Genomic DNA, 14,033 nt, shown 5'->3' on the forward strand with positions numbered 1-14,033 from the left:
CTTTTTGGTTTCACCCCATGCTCCACACACTGTCACTCATGGTCCCCCCCCCTACCCACCCATCACCTCTCCAACATCCAGTATTATTTTTTCTAATTAAACAAAAAGACCTAGGTTAACATAAAACGTAAAGATATTTAATCTAAAACATACCTTTAAGTTCATTTGTACACACGCTCGCGCACACACACGCACACACACACACAGTGTGTGTGTGGCCCTCAGATGGACCTGCAGGGCCAGCACAGGCAAGGCTATAACTCCCCAGCAGGAGAGAGAGAGAGAGGGGCTATAAACACTCCATCAAGTCCTGGGACGATCCACCATCCATCTCCTTGACAACCCAAATTCCAGGATGCCACATGGAACCCCTGATAGGACTCTGATGGGTTACTTGCATTGGGGAATGTGTGAGGGTGTGTACGCGTGTCTGGGTGTGTGTATTTAATTCTCCCACCATTCTAAGCCCAATGCAGCAGTTATAGTGTTGGTGTCTGAATTATTAAAACAGCAAAGGTAAATATTGAGAAATTGTTTCTATTCAGAAATGCATGGATTGGTGTATATACCGGCCTTCTCTGTAGCTCAGTTGGTAGAGCATGGTGTTTGCAACGCCAGGGTTGTGGGTTCGATTCCCACGGGGGGCCAGCATAGAAAAAAAATGTATGAAATGTATGCATTCACTACTGTAAGTTGCTCTGGATAAGAGCGTCTGCTAAATGACTAAAAATGTAAATGTAAATATACAACACACAACTGTCTCTCTCTTTCTCGAGAAATCCTAGATCTTTTAGTAGAGACCTGGCCTGAATATGTTTCCAAATCTGAGTGAGGCAGACAGAGCTGTAGGATCTCTGATTCATCTTAAGGCTGCTCACTGGATGGATCAGACTTTGATATGGTAGATAGAGAATCATAGCAGCTGTCATAAAGAGAAGAAGAAATTGCAATGGAAAGTACTGTACAATATACCTTATCAGTTCTCTCCCCAACTGAGAGCAATCATTTTAGGCCACAACACACTCACTCACTCACTCACTCACTCCAGTCCCTTATGCTTGGTTATGATGGCGGATAGAGATCCCTGTTCCTACTGGTTTACTTATGGGTCTGTGGCCATTCACTAATCAAATCAATTATCATAAAGATGATCATTGTGATGGATTACCTCCAACTGTATAACCTGTTTGACATCTGAAATGGTCAGTAATACACAGAAACAACACATCCCCTTTAGACAGTTCCTCTTACCTGTATCTGAGAGGACACCTCACACTCCGGACACCTGACAGGCTGGTGAGACAGGACACACTGGATAGCAGCTGTCTCTGTGTACTGACTTTGTTAGTTCTATAGACATAGTAGAGGTTAGGAGGAGAGTTTTTGTTTTGTCTTCAGTAGGCTACCCCTCTTCCTCCGTGTCTGCAACAAAGCGTAAAGGGCACACAGGTGTAGAATTCTCAGCTAGTGAAACCAGATGAACCTGGCAGATGAGGACGTCATCGTTTTAGCACAAGGTTTTTCAACTATGGCGCGCGGCGGTTCAACGCGTCAGTAAATGAGCACCATTTACTTTTAGAATTTTTCAAATTGCCGGCGTCTGGGAGCTACAATTGGGAAAGGCCACTGTGCTAATGCAAATAGTCCTACACGGTAAACTAGGCATTGGCATTTGTGGTAAACGCCAAGCCATCATATGTATGCAGATAGGCCTACCGCCTATGCCATTACAAAAAATACAGCATTAACTCAAATACACAAACACTATGAGGATGTCGGATGGAATGACCGTAAAACAGTCGCACTATGGTGTTTGCCTGCAGATTCTTGAGGTGCAAATCCAACCTCTGACAATATTATTTTTACAGACACCTTTCAGCCAAAATCACCTTTTGTGATAGCTACTGCACACCGTTATTTAAAAAAAATGTTTAAATCTATATTGTTGTTTATCACTTGTATTCTTTGGTGAAAATGAATAAATACTGTCTTGACCATATAGTAACCTCGTGCATGGGCGAAAGTGTCGGGGGAACAAAATTAGGCCTCCCTAGACTAAAGCAGAAATCTTGTATTTATTTTTCTACCATTGTCTATTGAGAAGTAAGAGGAAAATGTCCACTGATTGTCAAGCGTCTGAACGAGCAGTTAATTGTGAGGCCATTGGTAGAAATGATGAGATGATGTTGATGGCATTGCATGGGGAGATTGCCTAGGCGACGAGTGAGGTGGTTTTTAGAGCTGGCGTCTGCTGATGTGAGGAAACAGCGGCCCCCTTGGGTAGATTTGGGGAAAATGATTCTCTATGGGGAAAATGTCAGACGATATAGATTGCATACCTGGTATTATAGCCTACTGTAGGCGCCCGTATTTACACTTGATCTAACCCCTCTGACCATTTGATGTCGGCTATATCTCCTAAACTAAAGTATGGAATTAGCCTAACTTAACACTAGGCTACAAATATTCGCTGTTTCTTTGCACATAAAATAGGCCTATGACAGTGAAGAGAGTTAATAAATCCAATCGGGCTGAAGTAAAAAACCTCACGTGGGGAATACATTGTATTTCTAGAATTTACAAAATAAGATGATGTAAACTTCTGTACTTGTTTCAAGTATAAATCAATAGCCTATATGTGCGCACAGTGTGTGTATGTGTGTGCGCATGAGGTCAGAGTTTGATGAGTTTAAATAATCGAGAAAAGAACGGACAATATGGAGATAATACGCGTGCTGTCAATTGTCAATGCTATTGCAGAATCGAGCAGAAATGTGGCTGTCAACTCGTAGGTCTGAAGAGAGAAAGAGAGGGAGAGGGAGAGGGAGAGAGCGAGGTTAGGAGCTCCGTACGCATCCTGCTCCAGATGGTGATTTAAACGCAGACAGAAGGCTACAGAGGGATAGAGAGAATCACAAGACTGCACACTAGACCCGCGAGCTCAAAATAATCGAAAACTACAACATGAACCAAAACACGAAATGAGCGAAAGCAAAGAGAACCATTTAGGCGCTCGAAATACGATGAAAGATTTTTACTGACTGAGTTGACAACAGCATCTCAAGCCAATTGTTTGAGTGGAATGAGCGGTCCTCGATGCCAGAACAGTTGGATCGGTTGGCAATGACGGTCTGAGAAGCGTGGTGTCTGCTGAGCAAAACCGAGTGATTCATTCAGCTTTGACATGCTCAAACAAAGGGAGACTAATTTTACGGATGTATAAAGACTTGATATTGTAAACTAATTTGGACGATTGTGTGCCAAACAACGGGTTCAAAGTCGTCCACCGAGGAGTAGCATTTGGAACAAGAGGATCCATGCCCAAATGAATTTCATATTTTTACGTTGGATGTAGCCCACCGCGCGCAACGGACACGGATTTGTGAAGTAGCCTATTTCCTCTGACAATTTTACGATTATTCTGGCAGCGATATTTTGTATCAGTTTGCCGACGGTGAGCACAAATGTTAATACATAGCTAAATCAACTATCACTGTGGTTTCTTGACTGTATTAGCCTATCCTTGCTAACAGAAAATGAGATCTAAAACAGCTCACATTTAGATAACGGAGAGAAGTTGTGATTTTTCCCCCCCTCAAAATCCAGATAAACTGTTGGTTTTTACCATCGAAAACGGACAGTAAACCAAAGACTTCTATGTACTAAAGGATCACAAAGCTCTGTCTAGCTTTGCGATATAGTTTTCAATTTATATCTAAGAAGTGAATTACCTCATCATTTATTGAACCGAAAAGTCAACAACACCGCTTTGAATCCAAAGGAAACGCATATATTTTTTTGTTTGACTGTAAAAGTGTCGAATTGATCATTTTTCTCTCGCTCAATATCTTTCATTGTCAAAGAGAAGGAATAACACCTTTATGAATGGTGTTCAATATCTCCGAAGGCTTTATCCTTTCTTCCAAATAATGAGGATCGGGGCGTTATAATCGTCATTCTTTGGTGTGGATTATCTTCGCTGCAATTACCTCAACCTGAACCCGACCTTCACAAAGTAAGTCACACGATTAGGCTACATGTTTATTGCAAATTATAAATTATAGCCTACTGATTGTGTCCTGGTTTGATGCGAGAGAGACGTTTGGACACGGTTGCTTCTGGCATGAAGCACCTATTGCATTTTATTTGGTAGCCTATTTTGTACTCTTGAATTTGTACACTTATTTTATCAACTATAGGCGAAGCTAGATGGTGAGGTTTGGTGATAATCACTATTTAGCTAGGTAGCATAGCATAGTAAAGACGTGATTTTACATGTCCCTGATGTTAATATAGCTGCATAAATTATTATGCAGATCTTTAAATATAACCAATACTCTTCCTATATTATGTTAAATAACATGTAAAAAGTTCGATTTTCAAGGGCAATAATACAATTCCCTCATCGATTAGAAATAATGTGTTATTATACCATTTTTCTTGACTTTTTTTTGCATGAAGCTGTTGACTCCTACTTTCGCTGTTCAGGTTTTCGCTGTTTCCGCATTGTCAGCTATTTTTACAGGAACTTTCATTCATGTTATTAAACAGTAAACATTCGTGTTCAGTATAGTTTCATTGCTTCCCCATTGATGGCGTTGAATCAAAATGTTTTCATATGAACGGTTTTATTTTGACACAGACACTGCAGTCGATGTGTCCTATTGGATGACGGTTCTCTTATTTGGAAAAAACCAAAAATTATAGGCTAAAACAATTGTGCTGATGTAGAATTTGTGATGAAGAGGCAACAATGTATCAGCCAAATTGAAAGCATTGTAGCTTCAATAAGCCATATCAGACACTTTATAAAACAACTTTTCATATGTCTATAATATTAATGGTAGACTAGTATAAATAACTAGTAGGCATATTTCATCGCAAACAACAGAGAAGTTGAAACGTTAATACGTCGATATAAATACACCTATTTAGTTTAGCACATTTTCTAGCAATGTTTGTTTGTAGCAAATGTGGGACCATAACGCGTCTGCCTTCCTCTGGATACAGGTGGTCTTTAGATACATTCCTTCCCCTAGATATAATAGGCCTACATTAATGAAACTAACGGCACATGATGTGGTGTTTCTGCTGGTGGAGATGAGAGCGCACGAAGCTCCTTGTGTGATGGAACATGGAGGCGTAAATATACAGTTGTTGGGTCGGGTCGTGGTTTTTAGGGCTTTGTACTCTAGCATCTCTCGTGTCTTCTTCCTGTGGTGGTACCTGTACCTGTACCTCACCACAACTCCCACATCAAAGTACCGACTGAAAGTAGTAATGAGTTTGGATCGTAGGCCTACATCTAGAGGCCTTGGTTTTGTTTTGATATCTTGTGGGCGCCTTCCTTGAGTGATACGTGATTGAAGGAAGGAAGGATGCATGTTTAAAGTATTCGGACCAGGCCCTGCCCTGTTGTCACAAATTAGTGGAAGGGGCAGTAAATAACCTAAGTCTCATAGGCTGTGATATATTATTTTATTGTATATATTTATACTATATTATCATGTGTTACAGAGGCACAGTAGATTATATATTGCACACAAACTGAATGGGCCAAACCGTTTATAGAAGCCTAGGCTAACGTGTGCACATAACCTGGAATAACCTGATCATCTCCCATGGTTTGAAATTCTGGAATAGGTTGCCTGGAATTGAAAGGCCTCTCTCACCTCTCTTCTCCCCTTTAGCGGTGCACAGGTGAAAGACAGCTGCCCGCCCGTGAACCCCCCTCAGCCCATGCACTTACGCCGATCTCTCACCTCATGGGTGTGATGATCAGACTCCACAGTGGGTCAATTGCCAGATATTCGATTCACAAAAACGGCGCCTCTCAGTTTCAAGGCCAGAAAATGCAATATGGAGCTGGTGTCTGTGCCAGCCAGGATAATGAGTGAGCAGAACTGTATTGGGCGTCAGAGAGTAGAAGAAGAGCACATCGATGAGACAGCCTATTGGCATCGCTGCCAGACAGACAAAGTAACAACATTGCTCTAGCCTAGTGAAAGACAAAATTAATTGGGTTGGAAGGAATATTATTTAATCAAACATCTCAAACTAAATAGGATTAGAAGACATTCTAAACTAGATGTACACTGGGTATACCAAACATTAGGAACACCTTCCTAATATTCGAGTTGCACCCAACCCCTTTTTGCCCTCAGAACAGCCTCAATTCGTCAGGGCATGGACTCTACAAGGTGTCGAAAGCGTTCCACAGGGATGCTGGCCCGTGTTGACTGCAATGCTTCTCACAGTTGTGTCAAGTTGGCTGGATGTCCTTTGGGTGGTGGACCATTCTTGATACACACAGGAAACTGTTGGGGGTGAAAAACTCAGCAGCGTTGCAGTTCTTGACACAAACCGGTGCGGCTGGCACCTACTCACATACCCCATTCAAAGGCTCTTAAATCCTTTGTCTTGCCCATTCGCCCATTCAATTGATAGATACACAATCCACGTCTCAATTGTCTCCTCCCCTTCATCTACACTGATTGAAGTGGATCGAACGGATTACATCAATAAGGGATCACAGCTTTCACCTGGATTCACCTGGTCAGTCTATGTCATGGAAAGAGCAGGTGTTCTTAATGTTTTGTATACTCAGTGTATAAAAGATGAATAAATATAACTTAAAGAAAGATTACTCTGTGCAGATGACTCATCTTGGCCAAAAACTCACTCACTTGAGCCTGCACGAACTCTGATATCCATCAGTGGATTTGTCTCTAAATGCATCTGTAAAAACAGAGGACATTCTCTCTGCAGGACATCACATGAATTGACTATTTAATTGGCCCTGGTGGTAAAGATCAGCTGAATAATTGAACAGCTGATAATAGACAGACAATAGATGGAGAGATCCAAAGGTGAAACCACACTACAGCCGTTCAGCATTACCGCACATTACCACCAAACATCCCCACCGCCCGCCACTCTTCTCCAAAGGCAGATGTCCCCACTTCATCATTAAGTGCCTCTCTTAAAGAAAACCATTCATTACCCTACTGGAGTTTATTCCGTCTCTGCTACTACCACACTCGTATGGATGTCTCCCTCCCGTTTAATGGGCGGACGGAAAAATACCACAGGAGGGAAAACAAGTTTTTTAAAAGAGATACGGTCTCTTGTGCCAAAGCCACATGCCAATAGAGAGATGTTGTAGTGCAGTGATGGAGTCTCACCAGCCTCCTCTGGACAGAAGCAGAGACACAGACCATGCAGTGTGTAGCTCGCTGGCTGCTGCCTGACAAACACCAGTCCTCATAGACCCTAAGAGCCCCACTTTGAGGCATCATAACTCACCCCACAGTGTTAACAGAAACATACTGAAGCTATGACCAGGGGGTTATATACTATTATAAACCGGGTGGTTCGAGCCCTGAATGCTGATTGGCTGAAAGCCGTGGTTTATCAGACCGTATACCATGGGTATGACAAAACATTTACTTTTACTGTTCTAATTATGCTGGTAACCAGTTTATAATAGCAATAAGGCACCTCGGGGGTTTGTGGTATATGGCCAATATACCACAGCTAAGGGCTGTATCCATAAGAACAGTGGTATATTGGCCATATACCACACCCCCTCGTGCATTGCTTAACTCTAGGATCGTAGTCAAGCATGTGAACTGGAATAAAATGTGAGTTGGGTACTGTATTTAAGAAATACAGATTATTTGTGACATTCATTTAGTTACACAGGAGAGCGTCCTTATTGGTCACTCATGGCAGGGTAGGCCATGTTGTTTGTTGAAGGTGATCGTGTCTGTTGCCTGGTCCCCGTGCCGGTTGGTTCACCAGGTGACAATGTCACAGCACAGTGACCTGCAGCCGGATTGTGGTGGGGAGCGTGGTGGGGGGCGTGGTGGGGAGCGGGGTGGGGATCGGGGTGGGGAGCGTGGTGGGGATTGGGGTGTGGAGCGTGGTGGGGTGCGGGGTGGGGATTGGGGTGCGGAGCGTGGTGGGGTGCGGGGTGGGGAGCGTGGTGGGGAGCGTGGTGGGGATTGGGGTGCAGAGCGTGGTGGGGTGCGGGGTGGGGAGTGTGGTGGGGTGCGGGGTGGGGAGTGTGGTGGGGATTGGGGTGCGGAGCGTGGTGAGGAGCGTGGTGGGGTTTGGGGTGGGGAGCGGGGTGGGGATTGGGGTGGTGATTGGGGTGGGGAGCGTGGTGGGGAGTGGGGTGGGGAGCGTGGTGGGGAGCGGGGTGGGGAGCGTGGTGGGGAGCGGGGTGGCGGGCTTGTGCATGTCACAGGTAATTATTGTAATTTGAGTGCGGGCGGTGCAGGTGAAGTTGGCCGTCTTCTAATTAATGAGAGGAGCAGATGGCAGTGGGCGGGAGCCGGCAGAGTGTGTGTGTGTGTGTGTGTGTTTGTGGAGGGGAGAGGAGAGGAGAGAGGGTCAGCTGGTCAGCAGAACACACAGACACCTGGACACACAGGCCAAACGACAATTGCCAGAGCCATCGTCCCTGAATACAGCATATAGTACTGTACTGTGCACAAACGCACCATAGCAACACTCACTACCATGACAACAGGATGACTAGATTCTCATCTGTGTAAAAATAATGCATTTCAAATGCGTCGATGTACATGTAGTATAATGTAGTTCTGAGTAACCTATTATAGAGAGTAGAGACAATAGTGTATACTAAATGCAAGTAGGAGATTGGTCAGCATAAGTATATGGGAGGCACTGAGTATAACAGTGAATTAAGAACACAGCAAGCAATTATGCGTGGGCTGGTTTGCCCAGTGCGCAGAGGCCACCTGTGTGTTGTGTGCAACAGTGGATATACCGTGAATGTTCCACTGTCCTGGAATCCCAACCTGTAAGCAGCCGACAGATTACCCTGTGAACCTAATTCCTATAATGCATTAGTACTATTGTGCAATTCTATGACCAGGGTATCACCCGGAGAGGCTACACACCAGGAGACTGCGCACAGGTCAGCGCTGTCAGGGTGTGTTTGTCTGGTATCTCACACACTGCTCTGTCCTCTCCCATGATTTGAACATTAGCGGCCAAAGAGCGCGTTCAAGTGCCAGTTTCGTTCCCAGGGAGACGAAATTCATCTCAAACAGAGAAATGCTTTCTTTGGACGAGCTAAATAAGAAGTAAAGGACTTTTTTTCCCTCTTTTGTTTATCTGGCAGCGTCTGGCCATGATGAAAAGTGCAGCAGCTGAGAAATCCATAATCTTAGGTAACGTGTGTGTGTGTGTGTGTGCGTGTGTGTGCGTGCGTGCGTGCGTAGAGAGGTGCAGACCGAGACATTGACACTGAGATAGTGTTTTGGACAGGATCGTGTCTCAAATCACTGGGTTCTGAGATTGACAGTGAAGTCTTGTTCTCTGGTAACAGTGATAATGGAGAAACCCATTGTCCACGTGTATTATATGACTGTACATATAGTTCTGCAATGTGGATGGAATATATTTTAAAACCTCATGGAGGCATGCTGGGACATGTTTGCGGGCTTCTGTGGGTATCACTTATTGCCTATTGAAGGGGGCAGGCTCCGGCCTTGGGAACCCAAGCTGCCATTTGGGGTACCAGTGAGCCCATAGTGATGGGTTCAGGCGCAGGCAGACCAGCGGTCGATCGCTATGGTTCCCTCCCTGTTTATCCGTCCAAACAGTGGGAAAGACTTTGGCGTTGGGAGCCCCAGTGTGCTCCACATGTGTTTGACATTACTGTGACATGGCCGCCTCTCAGGGGAGAATGAGAATACCAGAGAGCAGAGGAGCCGTCCAGCTCCCAAACATCTGGAGTAATGAGGAACACATTGGCACCGCAGTGTGGGAGCGGAGAGTTACGTCTAAACCACATGCACACACACTATACACACACTATGGACACACACACACATATATATACACACACACACACACACACACACACACACACACACACACACACACACACACACACACACACACACACACAGCGCCCACACGGATACTCACTCTCACTTCTTACAGAACAAACATATACTGTACTATACTGTACTTTCATTCAAAACAAGGTATTCTGTGCGTACATTTCCTTTGTGTTATTATTACACAGAAAAGTGGCCCCTCTTATTTCCCATGGTACGGAGTGCAGCGTTACAAGACCCGCATCACATTTTCTAAGAATTGTTTTACTTTGAGAGAATATATAAATCTCATCTTAAACGTATTATTTTAACCTGTCGTGTCTCTGCAGGATAAACGCTTACAGTAAATTGACCTCTTGATGGTTTTGCTGATCTCAGGTGTCAGAGCTGAGCTTTCCTGTGTTAAGAGGAATCAGTCAAAAATGATTATCGTTGTGTTTTTCGATGAAATTAGCGCTCGACAGCGTCAGTAAAATAGCGAACACGTTAACAACCCACTGGTTTTAAACCTCGCACCTCAGACACAGGATTCTCTTTTGTGACGTTGAATAACCCAGGGGTGTAGTCTGTGAACGCAGATGCATTGTGTCGCTGACACTGACTTCATTATGAGAACTGAGCCTGTGAGCTGGTGACAGCTATAGCCAAAACACTCATGACAGAGAGAGAGAGAGAGAGAGACTTCATGTTAACCCTCCCTCTTCCCAACTTCCCATAGGATATGCAGATTAGGGACAGACACAGGAAACACGCTGGAAAAATCTGCTGTAGCACTGAGCAATTTTTAATCAAACGTACAGCGGGGAAAGTTCATATCGCTGCTCCACACTCTGATATAATGAGTTCCTCCCTTTTCTCCCGCCTCGCCCTCAGCCAGCCCCTTATCAGAGAGAGAGAGAGAGAGAGAGAGGAACGCTGACTGGAGATAGAGTTAAAGTTATTAAGTGTTCACACACACTCCTCTCCACAATGACTTTAAAGGCGTCTGGAAGGGGGCTAGATGTGGGCTGTGGGCTCAGGCTGGGATTGGGGAAGGAAGGCAAGTCAGACGATCATGGGGATATGACCTCTCCACATATTTGTGGAATTAGAAAGCTGTTATCTCGTGGAAACAGAAGTTTTGCCACAGATGGTGCCGTCATTCTTCAAATGGGTTTGAGCCGAGTGCCCTTGTGTTCCCGGTTACTTATGCAGACCTTAATCTCTCGCCCAGCCTCCCTAACTCACACCCTCACATCCTCTACTTAGGGTGTGAGGTACTGTATTGTTCCTAAACTGTCACTTCACTGGGAGAACATTTCAGTTCCCACACAGATCAGGGATTTAATATGAAATGTGGAAAGAGGGGCGAGATTTTATTGATGTCAGAATTTTTGGAGAAAAAAACCCTAAAAGTGCTTTGAGGGGGGGGGCTATCTTCCCAAGGAAACCTTAGGGCTGAATCCCTGCAGGGGGACTTTGATTTAGAGGGGGTGGGGGGGGGCTAAAGTTCTCCAGCCGTCTCTGAAATATCCGGAGAGAGGACAGACAACACAGTGGTAATACCAGTGATCGCAGGAGGCAGATGGGCAGGAGGGGGGAAAAGAGAGAATAACAAAGGGAAAGTGGAAGTGAGGAAGACATTTACAAGTTGGAGAGAGAGCCAGAGAGACGGGAGGAGATAAACAAAGACGTATGGGGACACTTTCCCCAGAGCAGAGGGCCAGGGTTCTGAAGGAGCAGAGGAGACAGTGGTGAGGGAAACCTGGACCGACGGGGCCAGGAGTTAACCCCGCAGTTGCCGTAGACCAGAAGATACACAGGCAGGAGAAGCATCTCTGTGTGGACTCTCTGTCTATACATGACGGTGAGCTAGGGGCTAGGCCTGTATAACCACTGTCTGATTGGCAGCAGGCTACTTTAATTAGCCTATTAGCAAACACTATTACCCTGCCAATTATAGGGCCGTCTATATGACTGCAACCTCTCAGTTTTTTTGGGGGGAGGGGAGAAAATAGGCCCTGGTTTGAGCGGTGGATTCCAGCAGTCAGTCTGGTCCCAGAGGAAACACTGGTATTTATTGCAGGAGCTTCCAGTGCTGCTGGCTTCGGGCTAAATGGAGATTTGCGGGGGAGATGCTGTCAAACCTTCTGTTTAACTTTGTCACATGACTCCCCTGATTGGAGTCCCCACGCAGGCGGCTTGCTACCTATGGGGTGGCGGTGATGGAGAACAGCGGAGACACAGATCACCCGCTATGCGCCTGCCTCCCCGCTAATGTCGTGAGCTGTTGTGCATGTGCCTTGGGGCAAACGAGGTGGTATGAGATCGGGAGTCACAGACCGGGGGAGCCCTTACGGAGATGGAGAGGGTGTCAGTGGTGACAGACAGAACAGCCGTTTAGCGCTGAATGAAATACATGATTCCAGTTCTCAACATTGCCGATTTGAGAGGAGGTGAGAACAGCAACTTGGTGTTGTTTATTTAATCTCTTATTCCACTGATTCAAAAACTGTCAAAAAAAAAAGATCTAAAAAATGAACACACTCACTGTGTTAGATGGTGATGGACAGGCCATGTGTGGTCAGTCGGGAGGTGTGTGTGTGTGTGTGTGGGGGGGGGGGTAGGTTTGTGCTCCAGCAGCAGTAATGACGTAAGAGGCAGAGCAAACACAGCAGGTCTGGGCTGCAGCTGGCCAGAGAGAGAGGAGAGAGAGGAGAGAGAGGAGAGAGAGGAGAGAGAGAAACACACAGAGAGCGGAGACGGCAGCTGTCAGACCCCCGTCCCCGTTCCCATCGCACACCTGTCACACAGGAAGTCCGGGCCTGCCACCGTTTCCTGGATACGCCTCCTCAGCCAAACACACTCTCCTGCTGCCTGCTACAGCCTCTAGAGCCTCTAACACGGAGAGAGAGAGAGAGAGAGAGCGAGAGAGAGAGAGAGAGGAACGCTGACTGGAGATAGAGTTAAAGTTATTAAGTGTTCACACACACTCCTCTCCACAATGACTTTAAAGGCGTCTGGAAGGGGGCCGATGTGGGCTGTGGGCTCAGGCTGGGATTGGGGAAGGAAGGCAAGTCAGACGATCATGGGGATATGGCCTCTCCACATAGAGAGCTCATCTGGGAGCTGAGCGAGCGAGCATTATGAGGGCTCTGAAGGTATCATTCATAACAGCCAAACAAAGTAAATAAGGCCCAGGGAAAACCAATCTATATTGGTACCTGACGGAAGCGTTTCCCATGGAATCTCCCTGACATCGCTCTGAGTGTGAAGATCTGTGCACAGATAAGAGGATGGTGGTGCTCTACGACAGACTGAGAGCAGATCACTGGACAGTATGGACCTCTTCTTTAACTCTCCCACAGAGACAGTGGCCCTCGTGCCCACACGTATGTGAGGAATATTCCCACGCTCGCTCACCCTTCCCCTTCCCCCATGACCAATCTGAACTAACCCAGATGTACAGCTCGCAGATGGACTCACACTCTCACTACATGCCTCTCTCTCTCTCTCTCTCTCTCTCTCTCTCTCTCTCTCTCTCTCTCTCTCTCTCTCTCTCTCCCTTCGCTCTCTGCTCCCAGTTTGGCTCAGTCAGAGAGGCAGGAAATGCTAGAGTCCTGTACAGGAAGTGATGTCACACAGCCCTGTGGCAGATGGTTGATGGGACGATGACGACGAGGCAGCCAGGCTGTTAACAGTAGCCTGAGCGTCAATGTTGTCATTGGCAAAGTTCTTCTTTGTTTTTGTCAGGATTGTCAAGGCGGGTCCTCAGGAGGGCTCCTCGCCCTATTCCCAAGCCACCCTTCATGCTGCCTGTATGCAATTAACAGAGTAATTAAAAGCCTGATGAGCTAATTGGTGTTCGTTGAAGCTGCAGGTGTTTTGATAGGGGAGCTTGTTTGTGTAAGTGCACAGTATAAACAGATTCCGATCGAGGGTAATTTTTGGCACGGTTTTCCCCCATAATTTGAATAGTATGGGTGTTTAGGGGAAAGCAAGGCCATTACCGTTACTGTTAAATAGGCCAAAGTTAGGCAACGGTAATGAAATTGTCATAAATCTTAATCATAACATAAATAAACAATTTTATTCTAAGTTGTTCTGGAAAGGTATTAAGTGTCAACTCAATTTTGGGGGAAAGAGAGGAAGAAACAGAGACGAGAGAGAGAGAGG

At 45.6% G+C, this 14,033-nt stretch overlaps 1 protein-coding gene across 9 annotated transcripts in view; it reads left to right on the top strand.

The window, feature by feature from the left end:
• Window positions 1–14,033, top strand: part of LOC115167378 (protein CBFA2T3-like) — a 73,681-nt gene that overhangs the window by 4,993 nt on the left and 54,655 nt on the right. Inside the window, exon 1 of one of the 9 annotated variants that reach the window (XM_029721765.1) lies at window positions 2,383–4,015. The exons of the other annotated variants lie outside the window; for them this stretch is intronic. The gene's annotated coding sequence lies outside the window, so the exon portion shown is untranslated. Of the gene's footprint in view, window positions 1–2,382; window positions 4,016–14,033 lie in introns of those variants that run through there. 9 annotated transcript variants of the gene reach the window in all.

This window comes from Salmo trutta, chromosome 29 (assembly GCF_901001165.1).
Source record: "Salmo trutta chromosome 29, fSalTru1.1, whole genome shotgun sequence".
NCBI lineage: Eukaryota > Metazoa > Chordata > Actinopteri > Salmoniformes > Salmonidae > Salmo > Salmo trutta.